This window comes from Electrophorus electricus (assembly GCF_013358815.1).
Source record: "Electrophorus electricus isolate fEleEle1 chromosome 5 unlocalized genomic scaffold, fEleEle1.pri SUPER_5_unloc_2, whole genome shotgun sequence".
NCBI lineage: Eukaryota > Metazoa > Chordata > Actinopteri > Gymnotiformes > Gymnotidae > Electrophorus > Electrophorus electricus.
This window is the reverse complement of record NW_023336126.1, coordinates 499-15,882: the sequence shown is the minus strand read 5'-3', so window position 1 is coordinate 15,882 and position 15,384 is coordinate 499. Positions and strand designations below refer to the sequence as shown.

Sequence of the window (15,384 nt, the reverse complement as noted above, 5' to 3'; positions counted from 1 at the left end):
GACTATATAAACAATATAGAGTTTTGTTTGCACACATGAAAAACGTAAGCCAGGTAAAACTGAGTGGTAGCTCTGTGGTTAGAGTACTCAACTTGTAATCAGAACAATGCCAGTTTAAGCCCCAACACTAAACATTTGGGCCCCTGAGCTAGGCCCTTGGTCCTCAGTAGCTCAGCTTGTATTCAGTGATATTTGTAAGTCACTTTGGATAAATATGTAATCTGTAAATGCCATTTGCTACTTTTCCAAATCTTTACAGTGCACTCAGTGGGCCTCAACAGTTGTGTGAAAACAGAAACAGTATTTTAAACCCTTAGCTAGATTTCTCAGAATGTGATTTCCGAGTATATTTGTTCATTTATTTATTCATTTGTTTAAAATAAAAATGTATGTAACTTACCCAAGTCCATTTTCTATAATGCCTACTGCATAGTACTGCAAAAATATCAAATTCAACGTCTTTGCCATTAAATGCCGTCATGAAGTGGGAGGACTGGGTTCTCTTTTGTCTCCTCAGTCGTGCCTCTCCTCAGAGTTACATGGTCACATGGAGAACAAACTGTAGTTCATGAATGTGTTTATCCCCTTTTCATAATCTCTCTTTTAGTATCTGCACAGCCTTCAGTAAAGGTGAATCTGCTGATTACCCTAAGAGGACCTGATACACCTGCAAGTGTAATAGTAAAGGCATCTGTGATGTGCATCTATGGACTGAGTGTATACAATTAATTACCAAGTTATTGCTACCAAGCCATTAAATATACGCAGGTAGAATCGTTGCATCGTTACAGCAGTAGAACTGTCACGGAACGCTCACCTCCCGCGAGGCACGTGGTTGGGCCAGCCATGTGCAGTGGGAGGACTTTCGTTTGTAACCACACCTGCACACACCTGCACCTCATTTTGTCTGTGTGTATTTAAACTCACGTCAGGGTGTGCGGAGTTGTTGGTCATTGTCAATGTAACGCATTAATGTATTGTGTTAATGTTAAATGGTAGTGTCATTATTACATGTATTCCCAGTTATCGTGTCTGTTTATTGTTAACCGTTTCATGTTCCGATTCTGTAATACTTGTGAGTGCCGTTGTGTTTATGTTTCCATTAAATGTTCGTCCCTGTCCAGGAAGTCTGTGTGTCCTGCTCCATGCCCTTGGGTACTTGGGCCACACGCGTTACAAGAATGTAGAATTGTAAACATCATTATCATTAATTATCATTAATGTTCAGATTTGCAGCTCTGTAGTTACATTGTCAAAGCAACTTTATATTATAATGAAGTTCCTGACTGGATTTCTCCTCAACTTTGAATTATTCAGTTCAGATTAAGCTTGGTGAACCTCTGATGTTGGATTTGCTCATATCAGAGTCAGTGGAGGACAGCACAGGTGCAGCTGCTCCCTCTAGTGGACAGATCTGCACAGTGGATGGCCACTCACTGAAGTGTGAACCTGAATACACTCGGAGAGTGTCGCTCATCATGACTTGTAATTAAAAAGTTACCAGTTCAAGCTGCCACTGTTGGGCACCTGAGCAAGGCCCTCAATTGCTCAAAGTTTTACCCAGCCATGATTCCAAGTCACTTTGAATAAAAGTGTCAGCTGAATGTTGTAAATAAGTGGTGGTGTGTGTCTAGTTGCTTTTCGAGGGAAGAATTCCCTGCTCTATCAGTTGTTTGTCTATCTGTCAGTTGTTCCTCTGGCTATCTTAAGCATCTCCTCTGTAGTGTGGTGGTTCAGATGAATGTCCTTGTGAGGGCAGTGGTTTGATTCCTATACTGGGCTGGTCAAATGTGTCTTTCTTCAATCACCAAGCACTGTCTACCTTTGTGTGTTTCTTTAGTCTTTCCAGTATTGTAGCAGGTAGCGCAGTGCTCTGTAGTGCTCCCACTCTCTCAGTTCACTCCCCTTCCCTGTAGTCATTACATCTTTTGGTTGGCTTCTTCTTCTTCTCCACTTCCCTTTCCTCCTCCGCACTTGGGTCCATCTAGAATGTCCCTCCTTCCTACAGTATCCACCAGGCACACAGTCTGAAGGGGTACATCACCCCCAATCAATCTGACCGTCCTGCTGTCCTGATACAGAGGTCTGTGGTATCTCGTAATTAAAATGATTTGTTGAGTTTTTCTCAAAGCAGTTAGTAATAAGTAAGAGATGCCATTGCTTGTTTGCTGACAGGCAAATATTTCAAGCCTGATATTTCAAACATGAACAACTCAATGTGAACTAGCTAGGAGACCAGTTTCCAAATCATCTGATTTGGTTGGCTTTGTATATATACATATGATTTTACATCGATACTGATTAAATAGTGGTTCATATTTTGGTAGTTTGAAGTCTCCACTCTGGTACATAATTATACTTCAATACTGTTTAAATAGTGGTTCATATTTTGGTAGTTTGAAGTCTCCACTCTGGTACATAATTATACTTCAATACTGTTTAAATAGTGGCTCATATTTTGGTAGTTTGAAGTCTCCATTCTGATACATAATTATACTTCAATACTGTTTAAAAATTGGTTCATATTTTGGTAGCTTACAGTGTCAGACTGGCTTATCTTATTCACTTGGTATATATTGTATGATCACTTGTGTGTGTACCAGAAGTCCAGTCATGTGGAGATCAGAGCTCCACAGTGGCTTTGCTGTTGGTTCTGGTGGGGGCGGGGCTTGTGGTAGCAGGGCCACAGAGGTACAAAATTCAGCAGCTGCAGAAAGGAAGTGCTGTAACCGGTAACCATGATAACAGAGGAATAAATATGAATGGACTATATAACCTTCCAGATGAAAAGCAGAGTTTTTCTTCAAATAACCTTGAGAAATCAATTTGAAATTGTTGAATATAACCAGTATGAAGTTCAAATGAAAGGTGGGTAACCACAGAACAGAAGAAGAGATTGTTACCCACTAAAACTTACTTCATTCATTCATTAATCCATTCATTCTCCCACTACTAATAACCAATATGTCTCAGAGAAAAATTCCACAATGAACAAGTAAAGAGAGATTTTTTAATTGGTGCTTTTAGTCATGTGGGAGCTGGTACATTTACGGCTTTGTAGGTGAGTGTCAGTGTTTTAAATCTGATGTGAACTACTACAGGAGCCAGTGGAGAGAACACATCAGGAGGGTGACATGGAGAACTTCAGGAGGCTGAAGACAAGCTGTGCAGCAGCATTCTGCATGAGCTGCAAGGAGCTGATGACACAGAGGGAAAGACCTGCCAGGAGAGAGGGGCAGTAGCCCAGTCTGGAAATGACAAGAGACTGACAAAGGACAGGTGCATTACACCTGTACCAGAACACCAGGGCTTCTGTGAGAGTGGTGTTTACACCTGTACCAGAACACCAGGGCTTCTGTGAGAGTGGTGTTTGTACACCTGTACCAGAACACCAGGGCTTCTGTGAGAGTGATGTTTACACCTGTGCCAGAACACCAGGGCTTCTGTGAGAGTGGTGTTTACACCTGTACCAGAACACCAAATATTTCAGAGGTTATTTACTTATTTATGTTTACATCAAGAATCCCATCATGACAAAGAGAATCAGAATTAATCTCTGAATTTGTGTGTTGACAGTTTACCTAATCTGGAAAGTGTTAATTAATTCACTGAGTCATATTTTCTCATAACTATAAATGTGAACTTATCTGATGTTTGCCTGCATACGGACTCGAGGAATAATTTCAGCCATCAGAAACGAGTGACGTTCAAAGGCACTCGGTGACTCAGGCAGACACATGCCTATCCACACAAGCAGTAACACCTGGAAGACACACAATACAGCAACACAGTCCATCTCGAGTTGTGAAGCACCACTCCAGGCGCGCTGGGTGAATTTAATCAGTCATTTAAATCATTTTAATCATATCATGTAGCCAGATAGTCAGACACTGTATTTCACACAGAAATGACCGACAGACCGGTTAACGAGCGGCTAGTTAACTCGGGCGGTTCGCCCATTAAATCTCACTTTTACAGTAAAGTCTTGACGTACCGAGACCGGGAATTAAAGCCAGAAAAAAAGGACTCGAAGGGAAAAATGTAAAAAGGGCGCTCGGCTTCACTTACCGCACGCTGTAAAGCAGAAGTGAGACAAGGCAACAGCACAGCAACGGGATGGCAACGGGAGAGCCAATGAAAATTCGAGAAGCAAATTGGAACAGACCAATGAGAGGACGCAAGTGTTCTGGAACATACTGGAACAAAATCAGGGTCAGTAGAATGGGGGTCGACATGTAGAGACGGACAGAGCCAGAAAACGAAAGCAAAACACAATAACAAAGAACAAATACACTGACAGAAACACAACTGGGAACAGGTTACATGGCAAAAATGTGGAATAAAGAACACATGCTACACGAACAGCGAACACGACAGGGGCTTAATATAAATGGAGGCTTAGTGCAGTGAACACAGGATGAGTGAACAATAACCAGCGACAACACTAGAGACACAAGGAATATACACACGAGTTAACAAGTAATATATACACTAGTTAACAATAATATATACACTAGTTAACAATAATATATACACTAGTTAACAAGTAATATATAAACTAGTTAACAATAATATATACACTAGTTAACAATAATATATACACTAGTTAACAGTAATATATACACTAGTTAACAATAATATATACACTAGTTAACAATAATATATACACTAGTTAACAATAATATATACACTAGTTAACAATAATATACACACAAGTTAACAATAATATATACAGGAGCTCGAGGGCTGTTTAGCTGTGGGGATAATTAGGGTTGAGTGGTAACTGGCTGAGTGGTAGTTGTGGGTGAGGGTTTGATTAGTTGTCCCTATAGTTCTGGCTGCGGGAGTGAGGGAGAGAAGAGGGTCTGTACTGTTTAAATGAAAATTAAATCATGTTTAATTATGTTAAACGCTTTAAGAAAATGAAATTTGTGCACCCAAGTACGAGAAAGCTCAACCGATTTCTATCGACTTGCGGCGAAATGGCTGCGCATTTCCCATAAGTATCATTCAACGTTCATACAACATATAACACAAAGAGAAACGTTGTCATTTGACAAAACAATAATGTTTTGAGGAATGAGGAAATAAAAATTAGGAAATGTATTATTAGATATAAATAGCGAAATGCTCCGTCTATTATAACAAGTATCTTAGCTAGCCTAGCCAGCTAAGTTAGCCAGCTAGTTAGCTAATGTACCTCAAGAAAGGTAGCTAAGCTAGTTAGCCAGCTAGCTAAATTACCCAGCCAGCTGTATGTTGTAACTTGCATAACGAACAAATTTTAGCACAAATAGCAAATATTGTAGCTAGCTGGTTGTCACAAAATAGTGTTGTTCTTTGTAATTATAATTTGGATCTATGATGGTGTAATTCTGTCATGTTTATTAGCTAGCTAGCTAGTTATTTAACGTTGTGAACATGACAGAAAACTCCTAGCTAACTGTATTAGCTATGTTAGCTAGTTAGCCTGATAAATGTGTGTATGTTTGGTCCGGGGCTTGCTTTATTCAGCTACAGTCTTATTTGGTTAAGTTAGCTAGCTGGCTAACTAACAATGCCTAATGAAATCTAAAACTGTGGGTGTCAAGGGGGGGTGTAGGTGTCTGCTTGCGTATCTTTTGCCAAGAGCTTGGTAGGCGAGCTAATTAGTCACCTGACAACTGGCCGTTTAGCAGCTAAATGTAGGCCTGTGAGTGGCAGCAAACGTCTGAGGCATTTTAGTGAGTTGTTTCGTCTTAAAGGTGTTGATTCATTTTGTTTTGCAACGAGAGACACTGCATTTAAATTCGAGAGGAATTTTGTTCCTTAAACCAGCTAGTGACCTGTTAGATTTTATTATTGCAAATATGTAGGTACATGACAGTACGCATAGAACATATTAATTAGTTAGAGCTTATTTGTACCTGGGTAAACAAAGGAATGCCTCATCCCTATGTTGATATTATGCTTATAATTATATATTATTATTATGCTTATATTAAGATAATTGTGTTTCTCTTTCCATAGGTTAGTTTCTAAAAGTAAGATTAATCTTTCATATTAAGATGGACAGTGACTGCATATTAAGATGGACAGTGATTTGACTTTTTGTCAAATTTCTTTTGGAAGCAGTAGACAGCTCATTTGTTTTTTCAATAAATTTTCAAAATGCACTCTTAATATAAAGCAGGGTCATATGAGTTGAAAGATATCAAAAAAATATTTACAAGCCAGTATTGTTTAGTTGAGACTTTGTTTGCAAGATAAAAGAATATTTTTTTGAGAAATTTGATAAGTTTAAATATTTTGCTTATGTGTCTGTATGTCCATAGGTCTATGTCAGATCCATTAAAAGTGAGTAGAAAGTTATTAAAACTGCCATTTCTGCATAACTGCGGTGGTTCTGAAGTTACTGAGATTATGTGGAAATACCAGTATACTTGAAAGCATTTGTAAATTAGCAAAATTAACAATACACATATGAAGCTGAAGTGCTTTTATTATATAGCTAAGCATTGTTGTGCAGAATACAAAGAGTTAGCTGTCCACATATAAAACAGAAACAGACCAATGGATACTTTCACTCTATGCAAGACATGTTAGTCAGTCAGCTAACTTCAGTATGTATTTACATCTGGTCATATGTCATTGGATTAAACACATGTAATGTAGGTATTTGCTGCTATTAAAAGTGTCAACACACTAAGAACATATTAATTAATAACAGCTTATTCATAACATAATTATGACATTTTAGCCCACATCCAAGTTGCACTCTAAGCAGGACTTTAGCCTGAGTATTACTGGCACTGACCTCTCTATTTTCACATGAAGATCTGTATTTGATAGAGACTATAATGCACTTCTGTAAGTCGGCAAATGCTGTAAATGTACACTGATGTCCTCATTTATGTTTCTGAATGTTCAGATTACCTCACATCATCTCTAAGTAAGTTAAAGAATTACATTTGTGGTTTAGCCTTTGTTTCCTTTTAAATACTTCATAAAACTGGCATCGGTTTTTACCATCTAAATCATAACCTTCTGTATTCAGCGAATACAGAGAGCAACTGCAGCCAGTCTAAATGTAAAATGATTTAAATGAAGTAAATGACAAACATTCCTTTGAAGTATTTTGGCTCTTGTACAATGACACCATAATGTGGGGAAATTCTTTGACTCTTATTCAGTGACATTAGAAAAAAGACAAATTACAAGTATAGAAACATTGAGAGTAACTGGTTATGAAAGGGGGAAACTTGGTGACAGTATATTTAAAGCTAGCTACAACATGTCTCAACAGCTAAGAATCCTCCCATCCTCAACTACTCCACAGCAAATTACATTTCATGTTTAAATACCATTTAACAGTATTTCAGGATTTCGGCATTATTGCAGGATTACATTTAACATTTAATCATTGACATCATGTGATGTAGAGTAGATTTTAAAATCAGTTTATTCTTTTTTTAATATGACAAATGATGGATTATTAGTATAATCAATGTGGTTGCTATGGTGTCGCTAGGGTAAATGTTGAGGGATATATTTTTGTGGGGGTAATTTTTCTTGCACGTAAAATGGAATCCTGAAATACTGTTGACCTGTTAAGCCATTCCCAGGGAGTTGTTATGTGAATGGCAGGATGATACCAAATGGTTGCTATGGTGTCCCAGATGGCTGCTAGGGAATTACCAAGTGGTTGCTTTTGGGGTAGTTGGAGAAAGATGATGGGGTATTTAGATGTTGGGGTAGTGTGGTTGAGGGCTGTTAGTCTAATGGGTTAATTGTTGTTTAGGGGTATTAGGCTGCGTGGGAAATGGTTGAGGGCAGTTTGGCTGATGGGGTAGTTGTTTAAGGACTGTTCAAGTTCAAGTTCAAGTTCAAGTGTGGTTTATTTGTCACATACACAGTCATACACAGTACAACTCGCATGTACAATGTATATGGTTGTGTATGTATATGTACACAATGTACAGAATGTACAGATCTATTTGTAAAATGATATATTTACAGTTTTTACAGTTTTTATGTTACATGATGGAATAGAATATCTATATATATACAGTTATGTTACATGGTGGTGGTGGTCCCCACAGTTTATCAGTTTCCCTGATTCAGGGCCCGAATGGCCTGTGGGAAGAAGCTCCTCTTCAGTCTCTCTGTCTTGGTCTTCAGGGAGCGAAAGCGCCTCCCTGACCTCAACAAAGAGAAGAGCCTAATGTTGGGATGGGTGGGGTCCTTCACAATCCTCCTGGCCTTGGTCTGGCCCCGCTTGTATTAGATGGTCTGCAGGTCAGGAAGTTCCGTGTGAGTGATGCACTCTGCTGAACGCACTACCCTTTGGAGTGCTTGTCTGTCCTGCTTGGTGCTATTCCCAAACCAGACTGTGATGTTCCCCGTGAGGATGCTCTCGATAGTGCAGGTGTAGAAGTTCCGCAGTACCTGTGGTTGTAATTTGAAGTGAAGGCTAATTGGCTATGGGGTAGTGTCCAATGTCAGCCAGAGGAGGATGCCCCCCCCCCTCCTCTTTGAGTCTTGTTTCCTCTCAAGGTTTCTTCCTCTTGGTCTGGGGAGTTTTTCCTTGCCACTGTCACCCTTGTCTTAGTCACTGGGGGCTTGGACTTTGACATTTGTAAAGCTGCTTTCTGGGGTAGGTGTTGCGGGGCTGTCAGTGGGCTATTTGGCTGTTGGGGGTATTTAGGTTTGAGGGGTAATAGCATCAAAGGAAACAAATGGGCAGCTCTGAAAGTTCTCTGTGTAAAGAACTGGCGGAGAAAGAGCGGAAAGCTCTTAGCATGAAGAAAGTGTGACGGAAGCACATGACAGCACCACACTCCTCCTCTTCCTCTCCTTCATCACTCTTTCTCTCATACACCCCATGTTCTCTCCTTCCTCTCTGGAACCCTGCTGTGCTACAGCACTCAGCTACTAGTGTACACCTCTCTCTCTCTCTCTCTCTCTCTCTCTCTCTCTCTCTCTATCACAAACACACACACACACTACACCTCACTCTCACACAAACTACACATCTCTCTCACATACACACACTGTACCTCTGTCACACTCTATACCTCACTCTCACTCTGTCACATACACACACACTACACTTTTCTCTCTCTCGCACACATATACTATACCTCTTTCTCACACACACTACACTTCTCTCTCTCACACACATATACTCTAACTCTTTCTCACACACACTACACCTCGCTCTCGCTATGTCTTTCCCACACACATACATTACACCACTTTGTCTTTATTTGACATGTACAAAAAATCAAAGCACTCAACAGCAATGAGAGTCAGCATTCAGGAAGTTGAGAAAATCAGAAGATGAACTTCTGTACTACTGATACCAGCAGGGGTTACTACAAAGGAATTCCTTGAGATCAACTGAAACTTTAATTCTGGGGTCTTTTATCCTTCTCCCTCTTAGTGAGTGTCATTCCTCCAATCATAGTCCTCTCTCTTATTTTCATATCTCTTAGTGAAGTATCATTCCTCCAATCATGATCCTCTCTCTTATTTTCATATCTCTTAGTGAAGTGTCATTCCTCCAATCACAGTCCTCTCTCTCATTTTCATATCTCTTAGTGAAGTGTCATTCCTCCAATCACAGTCCTCTGTCTTGCCTTCTGTTATTAATCTCACTTTCTCTTCTAAAGAGCTTTGGACAAACGTCCATTAATACCTGCTTGATCAGACCATCATTGTGTATTAACACCTGCTGTTTTGTCATCACTTTTCTCCAGTTGTTATTTATGATCCAGGTTATGGTGTGAGTGTGTGAAGGTCTACAGCATTGTTGCCCTGATTTACTGTCTTAAATGAAGTCCCAGGTCAACAGATTTACTGTGTTAAATTAAGTGAGAGCAGTAAAGAGAAGGGGGAGGTATATTTTTATCCTTTTGTTCAAAAAGTGCAAATAATTGGCCGCTTAAATTTGTGTACACTTAGTGTACACTTCTCTCTCTCTCTCTCTCTCTCTCATATATATATATAATCTCACACACACTACACCTCACTCTCTCACACACACTACACCTCACTCCCGCTCACACACACTGCCACCTCTCTCTCTCTTTCTCTCTTTCTTTCTATCACACACACATACAGATGCACACACACACACACACACACACACACTTCACTCTCTCTCTCACACACATACATTACACCATTTTGTCTTTATTTGACCTGTGCAAAAAATCAAAGCACTCAACAGCAATGAGAGTCAGCATTCAGGATGTTGTCATATCTCTTAGTGAAGTGTCATTCCTCCAATCACAGTCCTCTCTCTTATTTCCATATGTCTTAGTGAAGTGTCATTCCTCCAATCACGGTCCTCTCTCTTATCTCCATATCTCTTAGTGAAGTGTCATTCCTCCAATCACAGTCACAACAGTAGACACAACAGTAGTAAATGTAATTGATTTATTATTTATTAGCTAAATATATACAGCTGATGTGCTGTGATGTCTTAGGGTTAATATGATGAATGTGAACCTTGATGGCAAAGTTATAGGTTAGTTCATTATGTAACATAATGTAATATTGAATATAGTCTGATAATGTGCTCTCAGTGTACTAACTAGAGTAAGTGAGTTATAGGTTAGTTCATTATGTAACATAATGTAATATTGAATATAGTCTGATAATGTGCTCTCAGTGTACTAACTAGAGTAAGTGAGTTATAGGTTAGTTCATTATGTAACATAATGTAATATTGAATATAGTCTGAATAATGTGCCCTCAGTGTACTAACTAGAGTAAGTGAGTTATAGGTTAGTCATTATGTAACATAATGTAATATTGAATATAGTCTGATAATGTGCTCTCAGTGTACTAACTAGAGTAAGTGAGTTATAGGTTAGTTCATTATGTAACATAATGTAATATTGAATATAGTCTGATAATGTGCTCTCAGTGTACTAACTAGAGTAAGTGAATTCCTTTATGTTTTCTACTTAGAGGCAGTACAGAAGTTTGAACAGAAGTGAAAACAGAATTCTTTTGAATTACTAAATCACATTCAATCATTTAATCAAAGCTGATGTATTCTTCAAAGTTCAAAATCAAAAGTCAGGAAATAACGAAGCTAGGCAACATTAATGAATGATATTAATGTTCGTGACGAACACCAACAACATTCAAGATGCCGATAGTGGCAGGTTGTCTCGCTGCATACGGGAGTGATTCAGAATCAGAAAATGAATCAGCCCAATACAAGTCCCGAGAAAGTAGACCCAGACGCAGTCTCACATCTTCAGCCTTTAAAATCTGTAAGAAAGACGAGTTTATCTGTTCTTAATTCAGCACCTGAGGTCGCCGTCAAGGTATGGTACATGTCGGCTAGCATGTCTGGGTAGCTAACGCTAACTAGCTTACTCGCTAACGGTAGCTCGATTAGCTAGTTAGCTAACCTAGCTAAATAACTTGGTCAGCTAGTTAACGCTACCTAGATAAATTTTATTTGACGCGAGTTTCTTCGTGTGGTTATGTTTAAAACCTTTATATAGGACTCATATACGGTGACATGAAGTGTGGTGTGCCGCCTAAAAGACAACAACGCTAGCGTAACTAAGAATATGAAGTAACACAATGTGTAAATAGCTTGCAAAGTAGCTAGCTAGGTGGCTATCTTAATAATATCCTTCATTAATGTTGCCTAGCTTCGTTATTTCCTGACTTCTTAAATAACCAGCGTTCGTTGGCCATCTAGACTGTTAATTTACTATGTGTTCGTGTTGCTGTATTGCAGGAAGATGTTGAGACGGGCACACACATTGATCCCTCACTCAAAGAGCTCCTCTACAACCCTACTTACGAAACCATGTTTGCACCCGAGGTAAGGTCACGGTCAAGAGAGTTTATATGTGGTAAAGGAACCATTTCAGTGTTTTGTTTAACGTAAAGCCCCGTCCTCTGTGTGTTGTAGTTTGGAGCAGTTAATCCATTCAAAACGCAGCAAATGGCTGCGCCAAGGAACATGCTTTCTGGATATGCTGAGCCCGCCCATGTCAACGATTTCATGTTTGAACAACAAAGAAGGACGTTTTCCACTTTCGGTAAGGGACATGCATCTTTTACATTTACTAAAGAGAATTTGTGTCTCAGAATGATTTGATCATGGTGCAATAGCCAGTGTTGTCAGTATTCTCACCACACCAGTTATATTGAGTATTATGAAATATTCATACTTAGTTTAAATCTTTATTTCTGAGCACGAGATGTTCACTATATTTTAATAGGGTATGCGTTAGACCATCTGTGGACAGCAGTCAAGTCTCATCGAGCAGCTACATAGGAGCAGTGGAGGAAGCAGAGAAAAAGAAAGGTACTAGACATGATCTGGTTTTTCTCTGCTCATTGGTTGCAATTGGTTGTGGGTCTGCCTGAAGCTACAACCACCCCATCCCACCTTCCCTGTTGCTGCTTGGACAGTTCTTTGCAGCTGTGCACATCTGTTCTCCACAGGGATGACCGTGTTTGAGTCGGGCCTAAAGAAGGAGAAGAGGAAGCGTGTGAAAGGGGGAGACGCATCAGAGATCGACAGCTTCTTGGGGCCCTGGGCCAAGTATCAGGATGAGAAGGACGTGGCCAAACCTTCAGAGGTCAGAGTTTGCCCACATGGGTTCCTTATACTCTATGATAATCACTTGGGTTTTTTTTGTTTGTTTTTGTTTTTATATTTGCTTGCTTTGCACCTTGTGGCAGGCTGTCTACTCCAAATTTGTTAGCCGTTACTTCACAACATAAAGGCTAGGTTTAGCCTAGGCAGCGCGTTTATATATCATTTACTTCAATTGCACTTTGAGGATCCCACTCTGTCATATTCTGTTTGATAGGAGGAGCAGAAGGAGCTGGACGAAATCACGGCAAAGAGGCAGAAAAGAGGCAAGAATGAGGAAGAGGCCTTTGCTGAGGAGAAAACCATTCTACACGGTAAGACACATGGCAGCTGTTCCAACCCATTACGCTTCACAGAGTCAGATTTACTTTTGTCCACAGCATGAATTTGTTCAGCTCCCGTTACTTTCTTAAAGCTAGCAGGACTACCATAATCCCTCTCAAGTTTCTCTGATTTTCTTTTTGTTGAAATGGCTAAAAGCCTCTTTCCTCACCCTTTGATGTGTCTTTGCTCCACAGTCAAAGACGCGTATGACTACCCGGGCCGCTCTTACCTGCACGTCCCGCAGGACGTGGGCATTAACCTGCGCTTGGCGGAAATACCCGACAAATGTTACCTGCCCAAGAAGCAGCTGCACGTCTGGACCGGGCACACCAAGGTGAGGAGGCGTGTGTGTGTTCTTGTGCATTCACATGTGCGCGCATGTTCACATGCGTGCGCATCTGCTTTTATGAGTGGAATGTAGTGAGAGTAGACCGACTCTGATTAATTATCTAATGCATAATGATATCTAGTGCATAATGATGATGGAATGACAAATTAGTTTTGTTCATGTATTTGGGAGTGAGAGAGCGAAAGGGAAATGCATTACAGAGGAGGATGCTTTTATGCTTGGTGGAAAATATCCGGAGAAATTACTTGCCTACATGGTACCATTTTTGAATGGAAGTGTTTTTACGAAGTGGCACAATATGAACAAAATATTAATTTCAGCTATTTTGAATAGAGATTGCACTAATACTTGAGCTGGAATACATCCTGTTTTCAGTTTAGTCTCTATGAAATCATTATGTTACATTTATATTGGACCTTTCTAGCCAAGGGTGCTTTATAAACTATTTTTAAAAAAGGGAAAGAAATTGTATATTCAATCAATATACTATAATGTAATTGGTTTGTAGATTTATCTTAGAGTGGTACTGTGGTCACAAGTATTAATTTAAATGAACTGTAAGTAGTGTATTACATTACAAAGTTAGAATGCATGTCTGTGATTGGTCAGGAAGTTTGAGTAGCTGTGATTTGTTAGAACACAGAGTACGTTCACCAGGGCTATCAGCTACAATTAGAGGGCCCTGGACGTATGCAGTGGTTGGGACGTTCATATGAAAAATACTGCCGTTTGTAACTTGCAGTGTTCTAAAGCATCAGCCAGTGAGAGAAACACAAACATAATTTTGGTTTTAATTTTGCAGTTAATGAATTGGCTCAAGTCTTGATTAGGATTAGATTTACTCTGTCTCACATAATGTCTGCTTTCAACGTGATTGGTGTTTGCCGTTTAGACTTGTGAACTCCTTAGCCTGGTCTGATATTCACTCACGATGTTTTCTGGAGCACTGGAGGTCAACATACCCGTCTCTCTCCTTCTTTTCTTGCTCCTCCTTTCTTCTATCCCTTTCTTCCTTCTTTCTTCATCTCTTCATCTGTGTGTCAGCCTCAGAGCACTTCCTTTATTTTAGCAAGTGTCAGAATGTTGATTTGAGATCAGCTCCCCCACATTCTTTTCTGTTCCCAGTGCCAATCCCAAGTCCAGAACCTTGGCGCTGTTGATGTCTGTTGGAGTCACATCATATTGGCATCTAAACTTTGAATGTGAACACATTGTGTGATGTCAGTTATGTCTGTGTGAAATCAAAAGTGTTTGCACTTAAGCTAGCAAAGTGAGCTTGCTGTTGAAATGCCCCCATTTTACATACAATATGTACAGAAAACCGGTCAGGGTGTTACTGAAGTTAGTAGAGCACTTCAGTACCGGTGTCGAAGCCTGATGCTTCTGTTACCACTTCTCCACTGTTCGTTATGGTGTAAAAGGCATCAGTCCAGGCTCATTCTATTAACGGTGGGAAATGTGGTCAGCACTGGGTGCAGTCATTCGTTCCTTGAAAACACTCTCGTTTTAGTTTATCCACGCAGCCACAGAATAATCAGGACGCAGCTCTCAATTAAGGCAGCACTGAACATTACATTTGTGGGCCACGACGCCAGTGTGCGAAAGAGTAGAAGCTAACCTCGTGGCCCTTGTAAATGGCTCTTGAAAGCAGGTGGTGTTTAATTGCACATGAAGTGCACACACACAGTTGGCTCATCTCCTCTCAACTCCACCTTCCACTCGTAGGGTGTCAGCGCCATTCAGTTGTTTCCTGGGTCTGGCCACCTGCTTCTCTCCTGCTCTATGGACTGTAAGATCAAGGTAGGTTTTATCTCTCACACTCAGACTTATTGAGCATACCTCTGGGGAAAACAAAGTGGTGTTCATTCTGATGGCTGTTTCTGAGGATGGTGGGTGGCTGGGGGGGTTTACAAATCGTTTTTCTAAGCAATTACTCTTTGTCTGCAATTGTTTTTCATAAGCATTCACTATTATAAGTATCGGCAGGGATGTGTTGCATAATGCCGAATACCTACGCCTAACAGGCTCCCAAATGTGGGTATTCAGTGAGGAATATGATCATTAATTTATGTAGTACGTTTCTCACTGTTAA

The 15,384-nt window shown here is 40.0% G+C and overlaps 1 pseudogene; it reads left to right on the top strand.

The window, feature by feature from the left end:
- The first annotated feature begins 11,143 nt into the window (after positions 1–11,143).
- Positions 11,144–15,125, top strand: LOC118240889 (annotated as a pseudogene).
- The last annotated feature ends 259 nt before the right edge of the window (positions 15,126–15,384 follow it).